The sequence below is a fragment of the Athene noctua genome, chromosome Z (assembly GCF_965140245.1).
Source record: "Athene noctua chromosome Z, bAthNoc1.hap1.1, whole genome shotgun sequence".
Classification (NCBI taxonomy): Eukaryota; Metazoa; Chordata; class Aves; order Strigiformes; family Strigidae; genus Athene; species Athene noctua.
In genome coordinates this window covers 23,749,099-23,764,420 of record NC_134077.1, presented here as the reverse complement: position 1 = coordinate 23,764,420, position 15,322 = coordinate 23,749,099, and positions in this window count along the sequence as shown.

Genomic DNA, 15,322 nt, shown 5'->3' with positions numbered 1-15,322 from the left:
TCGTTCCCACAGGTGTGTGGGTCACCCCCACATGTTGCAATCTCACAGGGCTGACCTACAACACCGGGGCCTTTTTCCCATGGGGTCCCGGCCTTCTTCGGATGCAGTCACTTGAGTTGGCGTGGAGCCCCCCACAGGCTGTAAATTCACATCTGCTCCAGCATAGACCCCCATGGGTGGTGGCAGGGGCGGGGGGTGGGGCAGCCCTGCCATCTCACAGTGGGATACAGGGGAGTGTCTGCTCCAGTGAACCTCCACCCCTTCTCCTCCTTTCTTCCAGTGACCTCGGTGTTTACACAGATGTTCTCACAACTCCCACCACTCCTCCCAGGTTCCCCTTCTTAAATAGGTTACCACAGAGGAGCAGCCACTATCATTAATTGACTCAGCCTTGGCCAGAGGTGGGTCTGATTTGGAGCCGGGGAGCTTTAAGAAGCTTCTCACAGGGGGCCACTGTTGTAGCCCCCTCCCCTGCTACCAAAAACCCCCTGCTACTCACTCAAACCACAACACCAAGGAGACCTGAAAACTGCTGGTTGTATCCATCAGTATCATCATACTTTCAAGAGAGATAATGTAGGCAGGACAGTAAACACACTTTTCGGTTGGACTTGATTTACTACTTTTATATCCAAGAGTGTGCAATGTTTATAGACTCTGGCTTTTTCTTACACTTTAAAAGGGGAAACTATCTGTAACAAATCATCAAAGTCCATTTAACTATAAAACACATGCAGAGATTGTCCTTTTCGATAGGAGTTATGTTTAGGTTACACAGCTATTTTCTTTAGTATCACATCTGTCTCTGTTCCTCTGATGTGCGTTTGCGGTTGAGCTAGAATAGACTTGGAGGTAAAACTGGGAATTCCCATGTTCAAAGCTCTCCTTGCAAAGCTTTGTTTTATCCATCTCATGTGCAAAGGAAAAAAAATCCAGATTGAGGGGGAAAAAAAGGCGCATGAAACTCATTGGATCAAGTCCAATGAGTTTGAAAAAGTCCGTGAAGAATACTGCTGTTTTCAGAAAAATTGCAGAAGGCATGAATTTAGTTTATTATGTCTCAAGCCCGCTGATTCACTACCTTATTTTGTTATAGTTCAGTGCACGTGCATTTAATCTAAACACCATACAGGTCAAAGAGGCAATTTTCCCCACTGTACTTCAATTACAGACACCAATTGTGAAAATCCTTGGGCTAGTTGCCTGAAAATGCCATTTTCAGTAGCCCTCAGATTTATTTCCCCCCTTTCCTGTGGGCAAGTTAGCCAGTTGCTCAAAATCGCTGGGTAAAAGTTCTCTAGTTTTTCAATACTGCTGCAATGAAATTACTGTGAAATCTGTCTTTGAAGTCTCGTTTTCTTCTGCAGTTCCATAAAAAAAATTAAAAAATCAGAGTTGCACAAATTATAGTCTGGCTTCAGGAAGGGAAACAGAATGTAACAAGTGCTGCCTGTCTCTGCATGAACCCCCCAACAGAACTGTGGCTTTTTTAGTAGAGACAGGCAAAACAATGCTTCCCTATGGAATTTAAATGTGTGTGGCACGTTTTTGAGGATGTTAGAAGTTTTCACAGCATCACAATAGAATGTGATCTGTTGTAAGAGGACACTGTAACAATATAAAAAGAATATACAAGTTATTAAAATGAAAGACAGGTAACATCTTGTCTTACCTAGATTTAATCATCTCCTTTATGACCCACTCAGTGGAGAAAAATGTTTCAAGCAGTGCAAAGTAGCAGCTGTGTTTAGTGACTTATGACACACTGTTTATGTCCTATATCTTTCTAATATTGACATAATAGAATTATGTGAAGATAGCCATGTAAAAGACACTAGCCACATTCAGAATTGAAATAATTCACCAATGCTTAGAATTTTACAGCATCTCATTAAAAAAAAAATGTATTTTATACAAAAATTGTGTTATGGCTAAATGTTTTTCTCCCCATCAAATTACTGCCCAAGCACAAGAGTTTCTGAGGTAGCAGTGTCATTTACAGGAGAGTTGAGTGCTTCTAGATGTGTCTCTCCACTGCCCACCCCTGAAGCACATGGGGGCTAAACCTCTGCCTTCGCAGGGATATCACCTTGGGCGTGGGCAGCTGTGTAAGGGACCTGCTTTGAGAGCACAGTTTCTTGCTCAGTTCCCAGCTGCCAGTATGATACTGCAGTACTTACCCACTGCTAAACATCCGTGTTGTGATGCTGTCCACAGAAATCTGCATCACTCTCACTACAAAGTAAGAGATTTACATATCTGTACATGTCATTGTATTAAGTGACAATATTTCTGAAAAGCAGGTGAAGAATAAGTAAATGAATAACATTTGGAATTAAAGTCTTATGTAAATAAAAAAGTAGCAGGACTTCTTTTATTTTAGTTTATTTTTAGTTTTTTATTTATTTGCAATGTCCAAATCAGTCTAGTGCTAGGGAACTAGGAAACATTACTCGGTTGCTGAAGACAAAGAGAGAAACTTGATAAGAGAGAAAACTAGCAGTGGATTATGGGGTAATCAGAAATGCACCTGCATGGCAGTGGGAACTTCAACAGCCTTCTAATATGTCACACAGACCTCTTTTTATTTCACTCAAATGTCTGAAGTCCCAATCATGACTCACCTCTCCAGTCAAAACATTTTCAGTAGCTGTATTTTACCAAAAAAGAAAAAGCGAAGAATAGTGACATATGCCTTGGAAAGAGAAAAAAATTACATTTCATTCTAAGAACTTTCTTCAGAATTTGATAAATAAAGAGAGGAAAAAAAAAAAAAAGTGATGTAATTTTGCTCATAATTCAGTCAACTTTTACTGTTGTGTTTCAACAAGTAAAGATGCTTATGGTTGGCACTCTCCTTGCATGGAAAGCTTCCTGTTTATTGAGCAATTGAATTTTCCTTTCCTTTCCTTGGTGTATTTTAGGATTTATTGTTTGCAGAAGATTAGTATCAGTAATAGTAATGTGAAATAATGTAATACAGAGTAGATTACAATATAGAGCAAAATAATTCACATATATAACCTCCAGTAGAAATCTTTACAACCAGAATAAAGATTGGCATTTTTTCCCCTTTTGTTTGATTTGTAAAATGTAGAGTTTTACTATTTTAGTCTTATGTTGTAAAGTAGCCTGGTAAATCCACATTTCTAAAGCCAGTTATTGGGATTATTATTCTGGAAGGTTACTGTGTTTTGGCATCACTGCTTATGAATAGGGACAGTAGTTGCTGTAATGAAATTTTGTCAGTAAGATTGTAGAGGGGATCCATACCACATGCTGCTTGTTATAAACTTGATGTGTTGTATCTTCTTCTGGATGTCATTCCCCTGGAAAGCATGCACAAACATGCCAACCTCTCCAAGGGAGGTAACCTTGTATCCATTGTGTTAGAGCCCCAGAGAAATCACTTTAAAGAGATTGTGTCTGAAACCAAGCACATTTTATGCCTCCCAGAGTGTCACACACAGAGTGCAACTCATCAGTATACTTATAGTTGCTACATCCTGGGCCAGAATGTCCTGCTCTTGAGCTCAAGACACTGATAGCTGCAAAGCTGACTGCCATTTTCCTGCAAGGTAAATTTTAAATAAAACGAGAACATAAGAGCTATTCAGATTAAGACATAGGTATGACAGCTGGAGCACCCCTGGCATTGAAGACTGCTAAGATCAGTATTAGGGTGCACCTACAGTGTGCCTTTAAATGGAAAAGGAAGTGAGAAAACAAAATGTTTTTCCTTCCTTGTGACTTCATCCTTCTTTTCCAGAGGAAGCAGGTAAAAAAGCAAAAGACGCATCATGTCAGAGGAAGTCTGAATTAAAAATCTAAAATGGGCTACTTCTATTGTATATTGAAATTTTAATATGAAATTTAAAAATATGTACTTAATTCAGCCATTTTTTTAAAAGTATTTGCATAACTTTAAAAAAATATCAGCTCCTTCTAATCAAGATATTACTTCATCACAAGCAGAGTAGGACTCTGGGTCCTTGTTGATGAATGGTGTTTGACTGTGCTGTGGGGCCAGTTAGATGCTCGTCAGAAGGCAGGCAGAAGGGTGTAAACCTGCAGCAGGTTCAGTACAAAAAGGGCTTTGGCTTGAACTTACTTGAAAACCTAAAAGACTGATAAAAAGAGTGTTGTTCCTGAAGCCTAAAGATATCCTTGTGATCAGAATCATAAGGCACAGCAAGTCATATTTAATACTTTGATACCAGTGATGGCCAGGACAGTCCATGCAGCCTTCTTCCTTTCATTCTATTTTGCCATCAAAATAGAAAAATTGACAGGAATCACAATTCCTCTGGCTTTTGTTTGGTTTTGTTTGTTTTTCAATGCATACCAGAGCAGCAGGAAGAAATAAAGGAGAATATCAGCACTTAATCCCTGTCCCCAACCAGACAAAAGTTTAATAAAAAATGTATTGCAGCAGGATGAAATTCAAAAGTTAAACAAGCCTGGGATATAGTCAGTCTCTGGTAGAAGGAAGAATGAGGAGGTGTAGGGAATTCCCCTGCTGCACTCAGCACCAGCATTAGAAGAAGTAAGCGTCAGTTATCAGACACATCATTCATGATGGCATTTTTAAAAATCAGATATAATTAATTTTTTAAAAAAACATTTGGACAGTGTCCTTCTACTATTGGTTTTATATGTTAAAGATATAAATTAACAAAAATGAGGAAGTTAATCCTAGTGTGCATGACAGCTCCCAATAGTGATGCTCAAGGCAAAATGCCTGTGGCTCAGTCCAGTTGTAGATAGACAAATTTGCATACAATAAGATGTATTGATGTGTTATGTCTTCACATCAACACATACAATTTGGTGAGAAGCCCCAGGGGGCAAGATGGAGCAGGACACACTGGAAAAAAGAATCGAATCCTTTCCCTGGAGCAAGATCTTTCATTTTAACATTTATGGCCATCATGAGTGGCAGAAGATTTAAATACCAGGAGGAAGGCTGTTCTTACTCTGTTGCTAAATGTTAGGGAAGGAATTATTCAGATGCAGTGCCCAGTCTTCAGTCAAGAGAGAGTCACATAGTTTAGTTAAGTGCCAAACAAAGTCTGGGAACTGGACTATCTGTCTGCACTTAACCGGGATCCTGTTTTTTCAGGTTCCTCTCTTTCTACTTGTCAGTCTCATCCTGGTAACCTGTTTTACACAACAGACCTGGACTATCTCTCAATCATTGTGTCGGTGAAGAGGAAGCATTGTAAAATCATCCATCTATATGCATTTCGGATTGCTGTGTATGGCAATTGTTATAGATGTTCATGCTTCGGTTCTGTGGGTGTGATATCCTGCAGGTTAGAATACATCCCTTAGAGATGAATGGTTTGTATCTGGAGCTGGATCCAGTTAGTCTTTTCCACTTATCCCAGTTTTGATGAAGGCTTATGACTTCAAGACTTGGCAGGCAGACAGTCAGAGCACATTAACTCAAATGGGTTCAATATAAGGTTGGCTGAACTGCATGGCTATCTGTATGCCAGCAGATGCAGACTCTGATGAATGTGCTACACTGCCCAGCTTTGAAGTCTTACATTTTTAGTACAAAACTTCTCTAGCTGTAAATTGCGCAAGTCAGAAGCTGAATCTAAAGGAGTTGTCTGAAAAAGAAACAACCAAGGGGAATATTTTTCCACCTAGAATGGCAGATAAATGTAGATGTCTCTAGGTTGTATTTTAGCATTTGTTTGCCCAGGAAGTCAAGGCACCACATTCATGTAGCTGCTTCACATTGCTGTATCTAGATTTTCTCTAGTATGTTGCAGCTGCATAATTTAAAAGTTTAACGTTAGTTAAACCCCCACATCCCTCCATTTTAATCCTTGGTAAGGCTACTTTACCGTTCAGTGAAGTTCCTGCATATGGGATTTGCAGTGCTGTGTAATCAGGAGTAATTTGCAAACCGTATTCCTTATACAGGATGACTGGTAAATGGCCCAACAGTATTTCCTCTAGGAACGCTTTGCCAAGTCTGGCTCTCCCAGGCAGTGGTGTGTCAAAAGTGCCCTCCTATAAAATTCTGAGAGAGGTCAGTTAAAATAGGTGACCTCAGGAAAAGCTGGTCAGCAGGTCTCTTCATCTGTGTTTTACCACTTGCAGCTTAGGGGTGGAGGGGTAGTTTCCAGAGCAGGATGGTATGGAGAATGAGCACTTGTAGTACTTGCTTTCCTTATGTGCTTTCATACAGTGGTTGAAGTTGAGAGACATGTATTTACTAGGAAGCAAAGATGAACTGGTCGTTGTGAACAAGCTCTTGAGAATTTTTAAGTTATTTTTTCTGCTCACAAGATATTAATGAACTTACTTCGTGCCATTTTGACACCCACCTCTTCCCGGTGCCGTAGCACTGCCACTATCTTTGGACAGTCACATTAGGCACTTTCTCCCAAGCGTTTGGTGTACACAATCTGGTTTTGGATGTTCATGAACACTGGCATTACTTATTTTTCATCGGTGGGTGCAGCTGATTGCCCATGTCATTTAGTACAGGCTTTGCTTCAGGACTGCTTAGCAGCAGCAGAGGGATGCGAGAAGCAGATGGGCTGTTGTGGATGGATATGCTGTTTCCTCAGATGCAGTGCCTACTGTTGTGGGAGGAATTGCCATTTGCCAAATGGTCAAGTAAAAGCTCCGCTGATGGAGATGTTCACAGGAGCTAGTTAAGACTGGTGTTAAAAGCTGCAGTTCAGAGTATGACTATTTGTAAAAAATGTTTTTGCAGAATTAACTAGCTCTATGTTTCACATGACTCCTTATTTATATGTCTTTTGCTATATAAAACATAGTTAAAATGAATGTTACATTTCTGTATAAGCAAAACTAAAAGAACAAACAATGGAGTTAGTCATGTTTAATTAATGCTTATAGGTATATTACCTATAAATACCTGATACCTTAATGCATGTGATGTTGAAAAGCCTGTTTATGGTTTCCCTTAATCAAAAGAAGATATTTGCACATGAATAAACAACTATTTCTCTTAATTTAGTCTCTTTTCCTGTGTTCAAGTACACAGTATGTTTGCCCAACTACTCCATCCCTTTCTGTGAGTATTGTCAAGGGCTGCTAACATCCATTTCAGTCAGATAAAATAAACTGTGACATAATGAGGGCAGACCAGTACAGAGAACAAGTAAATTCAGAAGCTCTATCTTTAACCGTCTGTCCTTTAATGTATGCCTCTCACCCGGGCATCAAGCCTCTGTGTTAGGCACAACAGTATCTGAATGAAGCAAACATCTGAGCACATCTCGTCAGAGTTACCCTTTGCCTTTGTGTTTGGTCTGCTCAAGTCAAGGTTGTGATACCTACTGGTGCTCCAGAGTCTTTATCAATGAAAGGCCCACCTAAGACAAAATCAGCTGAATGGTCTAATTATTTTGAAAATAATCCACATACCATTTTTCCAGTGTTCACACTGCAGTGCTCATTTTCAACCAAATATAAACTGGCACATTTTCAATGTTTATTTTTTTCATCTTCCCCAATTTTACTCCTTTCCCATTCACAGGGAGTTTTTTGGTTTTCATAATGTTCTGTAGTTGTAGCATTTCATAATTTATAGCCCATCAGTGATTCACTGCACACAGATTGATAAATTGCTAGACAGGGACAATATAGGGGACATTCAGTCTTGGTTTTTTGTATTCTCATGAATATATTACTTTGGCTTTCAGAAATGTGTGGCCATTATAATTAATTATTAAAAAAGCAATAGCCTCTACTCTCTCTGTAGATTTCTGAATGCCGAATACAGAGGTATTTTGACTTATTTTTCCTGAACAAAGTCAACTGCTTTCTGCCATAAGCATTAACTGACAAAATGAAGCAATTTCTCTTCTATGAAAGAAAGCATCAAACAAATAAGAAAATCAGTGGCATCTAATACAGCAGAAGAAACTCATCTAGCAGCATAGTTACAGTCCCTGATGTCAGATGAGATCATTGTTGATATGAAGACAATGAAGCTTATTTCATGATGCCAAAATACTTTCATTTTTTTGTGAGAAAGTTATGTACAGTGTGGAAGCTTACTCACTTTGCATAATACAAACAGAACAGGCTATCATCAGGAAAAAGCATGACAAAAATTAAGTAGTGCAAAGCATGTGATTCTCTTGCTGCAGGTATACAGTGACTTGAACAAACATATTAGCTTCATACACTGCAGCTGCTATAAAATTTGTGACCAAGGTAATTCATGATTATTAGAAGAACCGCTCAAGAAAACTGACCCTTTGTTCCCCTTTTTTCTTGTCTTTTTCTCTTTTAGAAGAGATTTGTGCAATGACAGCAATGCCTGGACTGGCTGTGTGTGACCCCAGGCACCTGCTGGCTGCCCACCAGCAACCAGCAATCCCTCCTGCAGTTGCATGGGCCGGAGCATGGGCATTTTTGGGGCAAGGCAGGTAGCCTGGCAGGGCCAGGAATTTTGCTTAGCTTTTGCCAATTGTATTGATATGTGTTGCTGTAACTCAACAAATGTGAAGAGACAGCATTAAAACAGTGTTTGCAAAAGGTAAAACAGTTCTAGAGATAGGTGTTTCTTTTGTCTTGGGTTGGGAAGGGGGTTTTTTGTATTGTTTTAAAGAGAAGCAAAAAAGTGAGTTGTCCAGATGAGTTAGACTTCCCTGTAGCTGTTTAAAAATGATCAGGTCACTGCTGTAAGCCACATATTAATCTGCTTGAATCAAAGCAGTACTGTAAATGCTCATTTCCACACATGCCTGTTATTTAATATCGATGGCATTTATATTTCCAGGTATCTCATATAGTAAAAAAATCAGCAAGCCTTTCATGGGTTTAACGGGGGAAGTAGGGACTTTTTCCCAGGCTTTGTGACCCAGAAGTTGAACAAATATTCCACTAGAGCCTTTGTATCATCATTTCTGAGTGTTTACTGAAAACACAGTTTATGGAAGTAAAGCAGAGAGCTGCAATCTACACATATGATATTGAAAAAATACAAATGCTTAATTTTAAAATATCCCGTCTGAAATGTTTTTACTTACAGCTACTGCTGCTTGTCTTCCTCAGTACTTTCTATAGAATAATTAGCTGCATCCTCTAGCCTTTTGCTACTCCTTTTTCTCTTGCCTAAATACATAATAAATCTGTTGTTTGGCTGCAGGGCAACAGATCAAGTTAAAGAGAACTTTTGTAAAGCATTTAATGGGTACCGTCTGACATACCCCTCGACAGGTATGCATTTGCTCTCCAGCTGGGCATTCTTTGCACAGCTAAAGTGTTCTGTCAGATTGACAAAGAAAAGCAAAGTGGTCTTATACACTTGCCTGCTCCGTTTCACCAACAGCCTGGATTTCATCAGTTACAGGTTTTAGTAGAAAGAGAAACTTCTGAACGATGTAGTAAATTTTAGCTATATTTTTGATACGGCTATCTAGCAGACTCCCAATTATTTTCTTTAAGAAAACTGAGGTCAGCTTTTCTCCCCATCTAGTGAATCTCCAGAAGTCATACATTAATTGAAAGGTCTCCCTGGTTAAACAGTTATAATGCTATGACAGCATGTTCTGTTCTAGCTTTTGGCAAGCCAGCTATAAAGTGTAATTGTACCTGCAGGAGTGGGACTAAATAAAAGCAAATCTTAACTTAGGTTTAATAACAGCTTTAATATGTTTCTCTACGAAAAGGAAGACATGCATATTATTAAATGACCATAACGGACACTTCCAGTTAGATCCGTCTTAAATACCTCCTATGGATTCTTTAATACCATTGAAGCCATTTAGAAAAGACCTTTCCAGTAGCTGGACAGTGAATCAGGTAATGTGAATATTTTTGTTTTTGTTTTGAAAGACTAAATTCAAGGAGGGAGAGATTATGCAAAAAATAGGGGGCAATTTAAATTTAGTGCAAAGCTTATAAATACAAGGACAATTTATGGTTAATAGCCATCCATTCCCAGAGGATTAAGGACATAGTACAGTATCTTTTGAGATAAGACTAAAAAAATGAAGCAGAATGTTGATGCATGACCCCATTTTCCCTTTTTAAAATCAGGTTCTTAACGATCTACTGTAAATTGCAGATTTAGTGTAGACAAAACCTTCTTCAGTGATGAAAAATAAAGAACCTCTTAGAAAACTCAGAGCTGAAGTAGAGCTTTGGTGTCTCTTCTCTAATATTAGGTGGGTTATCCATGAAGGAAAAGACTTAAATGAAGGGGAAATAATAACAACTTTTTAGGTGGAAATATGTTCAAAAGGAAAAAATATCAACAAATCCACTAACAAATGATACCACTAAGTGAAACTTTTCTGGAAGAAAAGGGGTTGAGGAGAAAGGGACATTTGGAAAGTTCTGTCTGTCATAACTGATTTATTTTTTACATGTGTATACAATTCCTAAATCTAGGCTTAATTATGAGCTAGTTAAGAGCAAATGGGTGGGATTCCAGGTGACTCAATTTGATTCAACTTATTTCAATTGCTTAAACCATGACTGAAAATCAACATGTATAATCTCTAAAACTGGTATAATGATTTTTCATATTTCAAATATGTATTTCAATAATTATTTACTTTATAAATAAATATTTTGGGAAAAAAAATCCTTTTAAAACATAACTAAACATATTTTACATACAGTTTGACATTTTTAAAGTAACCAAAGTATTTTGTTTTTAAAATTAATCAATTTATTCTACAAGGAAAATTACATATGTGAACCAAACAATTCCAGTCATCACATCCTTCAGGATTTTAGACTGGAAAATATACTTGCCTGTCATCTCATTCATGCAGTATAAGAGGTAAATATGCTGTGCTTTTTCCTTCAGTTCCTTATAAATTCTCAATTTTAAATGGCCCAGCTGTTGAGATGGACTTTAAAATAAATGAAAATTAAGAAAATATCTGCTTTGAACTTGTAGAACTAGGTGTTAATGACCCAACCCCATAGGATTTTTTGTTTTATCAAGCTGCAGCTGTAGGCTGTTGGCTAGAAATTTCCATCAGTCCAATAAGATGAATTCTTCAAGTCTTCTTTGATAGTGTTTTTTAAGTAGGTTTAATAAGATGTAGAATTAGGTCTCATAGTGACTGATCAGTATTTTTAATGTAAATTATGAATAGGGTTCAAGGAAGCAACTTTTTTAAATCTGTCAAGGCATTGTTACTGAAATATCTTATGGAAGTACTCAGTGGTTTGTCTGGAGCATCACATTAGAACTCTGTAAAAAATATTTGAGGCAAAATGAGGAAATAATGGAAACCCTGCTATTCTAGCTAGTATGTCTTATCCATCAGTATTGCTTGTGGGGTACCCAGACCAAAAGACCTCAAGGATTTTGGAGGCTGTAAAGCTGAATGGGGGTACAGAATAAATAAAGAATCAGAGAGGGGAATGAAGGACTGGCTTCACAGGGGACTTCAAGGAAGAAGTGGATATAGACATAAGAAATTTAAATTATACAAGGTGTTCTCTACATAAAACTGAAGGAGGTGTAGGAAGGTAAAAAGTGGAAGAAACAGGATCTCTGTGCACCTGGCTTTCACAACCCAGCAAGCTGAAAAAGGCTTCATCCTAGGGTGGTGTTTATCTTAAACAGCCAGATTTTGTCCCTCCCAAGGTCTGTGTATTTCTGCTCCTGTGTTATCATGTCTTGCAGGTGGCAATGTCTGACTCTTGCTTAGGTTTTACTTGTTTATGCACAAGAGAAAGACTTTTAAAATTTTTTAAAAATATATCATTTTTGGGCCACATCTCACTGCCTAGTTCTGCACTGTCTATGACTACTACAGAGTCCTTTACAGCCAATGTTGCATCTTCGTCAGCCCTTTGCTAACACACAGAGCCACCATCTCCTGGAAAAGAGTAAATCAGTTACTGTTTCTTGGAAAATGTCAAGAAGAAAGGTTCCTGGAGCCACCTGCTCTTGCTGGATGCATTCCCCTCAGCCCAAGAGGCGGTAGATAGCACCACATGCCTGCCCAGGAGAGACTCCCTTCCTTCCCCACCAGAGTAATCACCACAGAATGCACTTCCAAAAGGCATCCTTGCTTTTATAAAGAGCCGGCATCTGCTATTTTTAATAGCTGTTCTAATTACCACAGCAGGAAACAGTTTTAGGTTCCTCAAAAGCAGAATATCCCCAGGCCTCAGAGCTGTTCTGGTCTTCTTCCAGCCCCAGCTGAACCTGCCAAACAAAACATCACTAACTCTAACTGTGACGTTCATTTTCTAGATCAACACTTACCCAGCAGAAGCTGGACTTGCATCCCTGGTTCTTCTGCATTTTTTGTATTTTAAACCAGAGCCTGCTTGTATGACAGCCCTTCATCTTGGGTAACTAACAGTGATGCCTTACTGCTTTCCAGGCTGGCATTTGTCTACCTCTCCTCCCCACCCTTACTTTAGATACTAATTTTTTGGTAGAAGAAGCAAGAGGAAGTATTTGAAAGATGGTGTTGGAGAAACACGGGGAAGGAAGGGTATAGCTCAACTGTGCATTGGGGAGTGGGGCAGTCATTGATGCTGTCACTGCTTTGAGGAGAATACAATGCCTCATGAGGTACCTGGCCCCAGCCTGCTGCATTATCCTGTTGCCTGTCCATGACCTGAGCAGGCAAGTACCGGGACAAATGCATCTGAGCCTGGTCCAATTTGGATCATCTCTAGGACCTTCTCTAAATAGAATTCTCATAAACAGTGAAGGGTCAGAAAGCATGAATAATACAATCTACCCTTCCAAAAGTCAAGGGCACACTTGCCATGAGTCATCACAATTAGCAAGGAAGCGGTCAGAGACCTGCTACACCACTTGGATGCACACAACTCTGTGAGATCAGGCAGGTTACACCCAAGGGTGCTGAGGGAGTTGGCAGATGTCCTCGCCAAGCCACTGTCCATGATTTACCTGAAGTCATGGCTGACTGAGGAGGTCCCATTGGACTGGAGGGTGGCAAATGTGACACCCATCTACAAGAGAGGCAGAAAGGAGGATCCAGGAAACTATAGAACTGTCAGTCTGACCTTGGTGCCAGGGAAGGTCACAGAGCGGATCGTCTCAAGTGCCATTAAAAGTCATATAATGGACAACCAGGGGATCAGGCCCAGTCAGCATGGGTTTATGAAAGGCAGGTCCTGCCAGACAAACCTGATCTCCTTCTATGACAAGATGACCTGACTATTGGATGAGGGAAAAGCTGTGGATATTGTCTACCTGGATTTTTGAAAAGCATTCAACACAGTTCCCCATAGAATTCTCATAGAAAAATTGACTGCCCATGGCCTGGATGAGCGAATGGTCTGCTGGGTCGAGCACTGGCTGGATGGATTGTCCCAGAGAGTGGTGGTCAGTGGAGCTAAATCCAGCTGGCAGCCGGTCACAAGTGCTGTTCCTCAGGGCTCGGTGTTGGGACCATTTCTGTTCAACATCTTTATTGATGATCTTGATAAGGACACAGAGTGTATCATCAGTGAGTTCGCAGCTGACACCAAGTTAAGCGGGAATGTCGATCTGCATGAGGACAGGGAGGCTCTGCAGAGAGACTTGAATAGATTGGATCAGTGGCCAATGTTAACGGGATGAGCTTCAGCAAGGCCAAGTGCCAGGTCCTGCACTTGGGCCACAACAACCCCCTGCATGGCTACAGGCTGGGGGAGGTGTGGCTGGAGCTGTGTGGAAGAGAAGGCTCTGGGGGTTCTCACTGACAAGCAGCTGAATATGATCAGCAGTGTGCCCGGGTGGCCAAGAAAGCCAACGGCATCCTGACTTGTATTAGAGATAGTGTGACCAGCAGAAGTGGGGATGTGACAGTCCCCCTGTGCTCTGCACTGGTGAGGCCACACCTGGAGTGTTGTGTCCAGTTTTGGGCACCTCAATACGAGAGAGATCTCGAGGTGCTGGTGCGAGTGCAGAGGAGGGCAATGAAGCTGGTGAAGGGCCTGGAGAATAAATCCTATGAGGAGAGATTGAAGGAGCTGGGACTGTTCAACTTGAGGAAGAGAAGGCTGAGGGGAGACCTCATCACTCTCTACAACTACCTGAAAGGACATTGTAGAGAGGTTGGTGCTGGTCTCTTCTCACAGGTAATTTGCGATAAAACAAAAGGGAATGGCTTTAAACTGCAACAGGGGAGGTTCAGACTGGACATTATGGAAAAAAAAAATCACAGAAAGAGTGGTCAGACAGTGGAATAGGCTGCCTGTGGGGGTGGTGGAGTCACCATCCCTGGATGTGTTTAAGGGTTTTTAGATGAGATGTTGGGGGATATGGTGTAGGGGAGAACTTTGTAGAGTCGGGCTGATGGTTGGACTCGATGATCCCAAGGGTCTTTTCCAACCTGAGTGATTCTGTGATTCTGTAATCTGTGGTGTGCATGGCTTCCCTGCCATGTGCAAATGTGCAGTGAAACAGCATGGACAGGTACTGTCAGGGAGCTGCTTTTTCAATTTGCTATGCAGTAAGCAGCACATGTTTCTCCCCAGCACCATTGCTGAGGAATGTTTTAAAGCCTCTTCTACATTTTGATGGATGCTTTTCCCCAGTCAGAAGCAACAGTCATCCAGGTCAAAATTAGTCACATTTTTGTTTTCTCTGTTCTTTGAAAAGTGATCAATGAAATATTGCTGCTGCATTGTGGGCAGAGGGAGCACATTGTTATGGCAGCTTTCATTTAACTTTAACCATTATATTAGCAAATCATCTCTCTGCTCTCATTGAATTTGTTCTCTAGGGCCCTATAGTTCAGGGAAATCTGTACCAAAGATGTGTGAAACACTCAAAAGCAAGAAGCTATTTAAAACAGAAGCAGCAATGGAAAAAAATTGACCAGAGCCAGCAAAGCCCTGTATTAAATTACCCATGATAGATCAAAGGACAACTGCACAGCTTTGAATAATGGAGCCTTGCATCTTTCTCTTACATTTAGACCAAGATTTGATTTAAAAATTGAGGTGTCCAATCCCTGCTAATGGCACCTTTGAAAAACTCCAGCTCCATTCACTCTGCAGTCCAAGGGAATAAAAACCTCTTCTTTTTCCTAAAAGCCAGCTGAGGTCAGCAATTAGCATGAACATTTAAACATAAAGTTCAGAATACTCATTCTTAGTATTGTTGAGTATTGCAGGACAAATGAAACCCCATTTGTTCTTTGCCACAATGATGAAAACTAGGAAAAAAAAAAAAAAAAGAGAGAGAAAATTACTATAATTTCAGCTATTTTTCTCAACTCTCTACCTTCCAGCATGGGGACTGGTGTCCCCTTTCAGATGCAGCAGCACAAAGATTCATGTCAGTAAAGGGAGGCATTAGCAGTGGTTTTATGCCAAGAAGAAA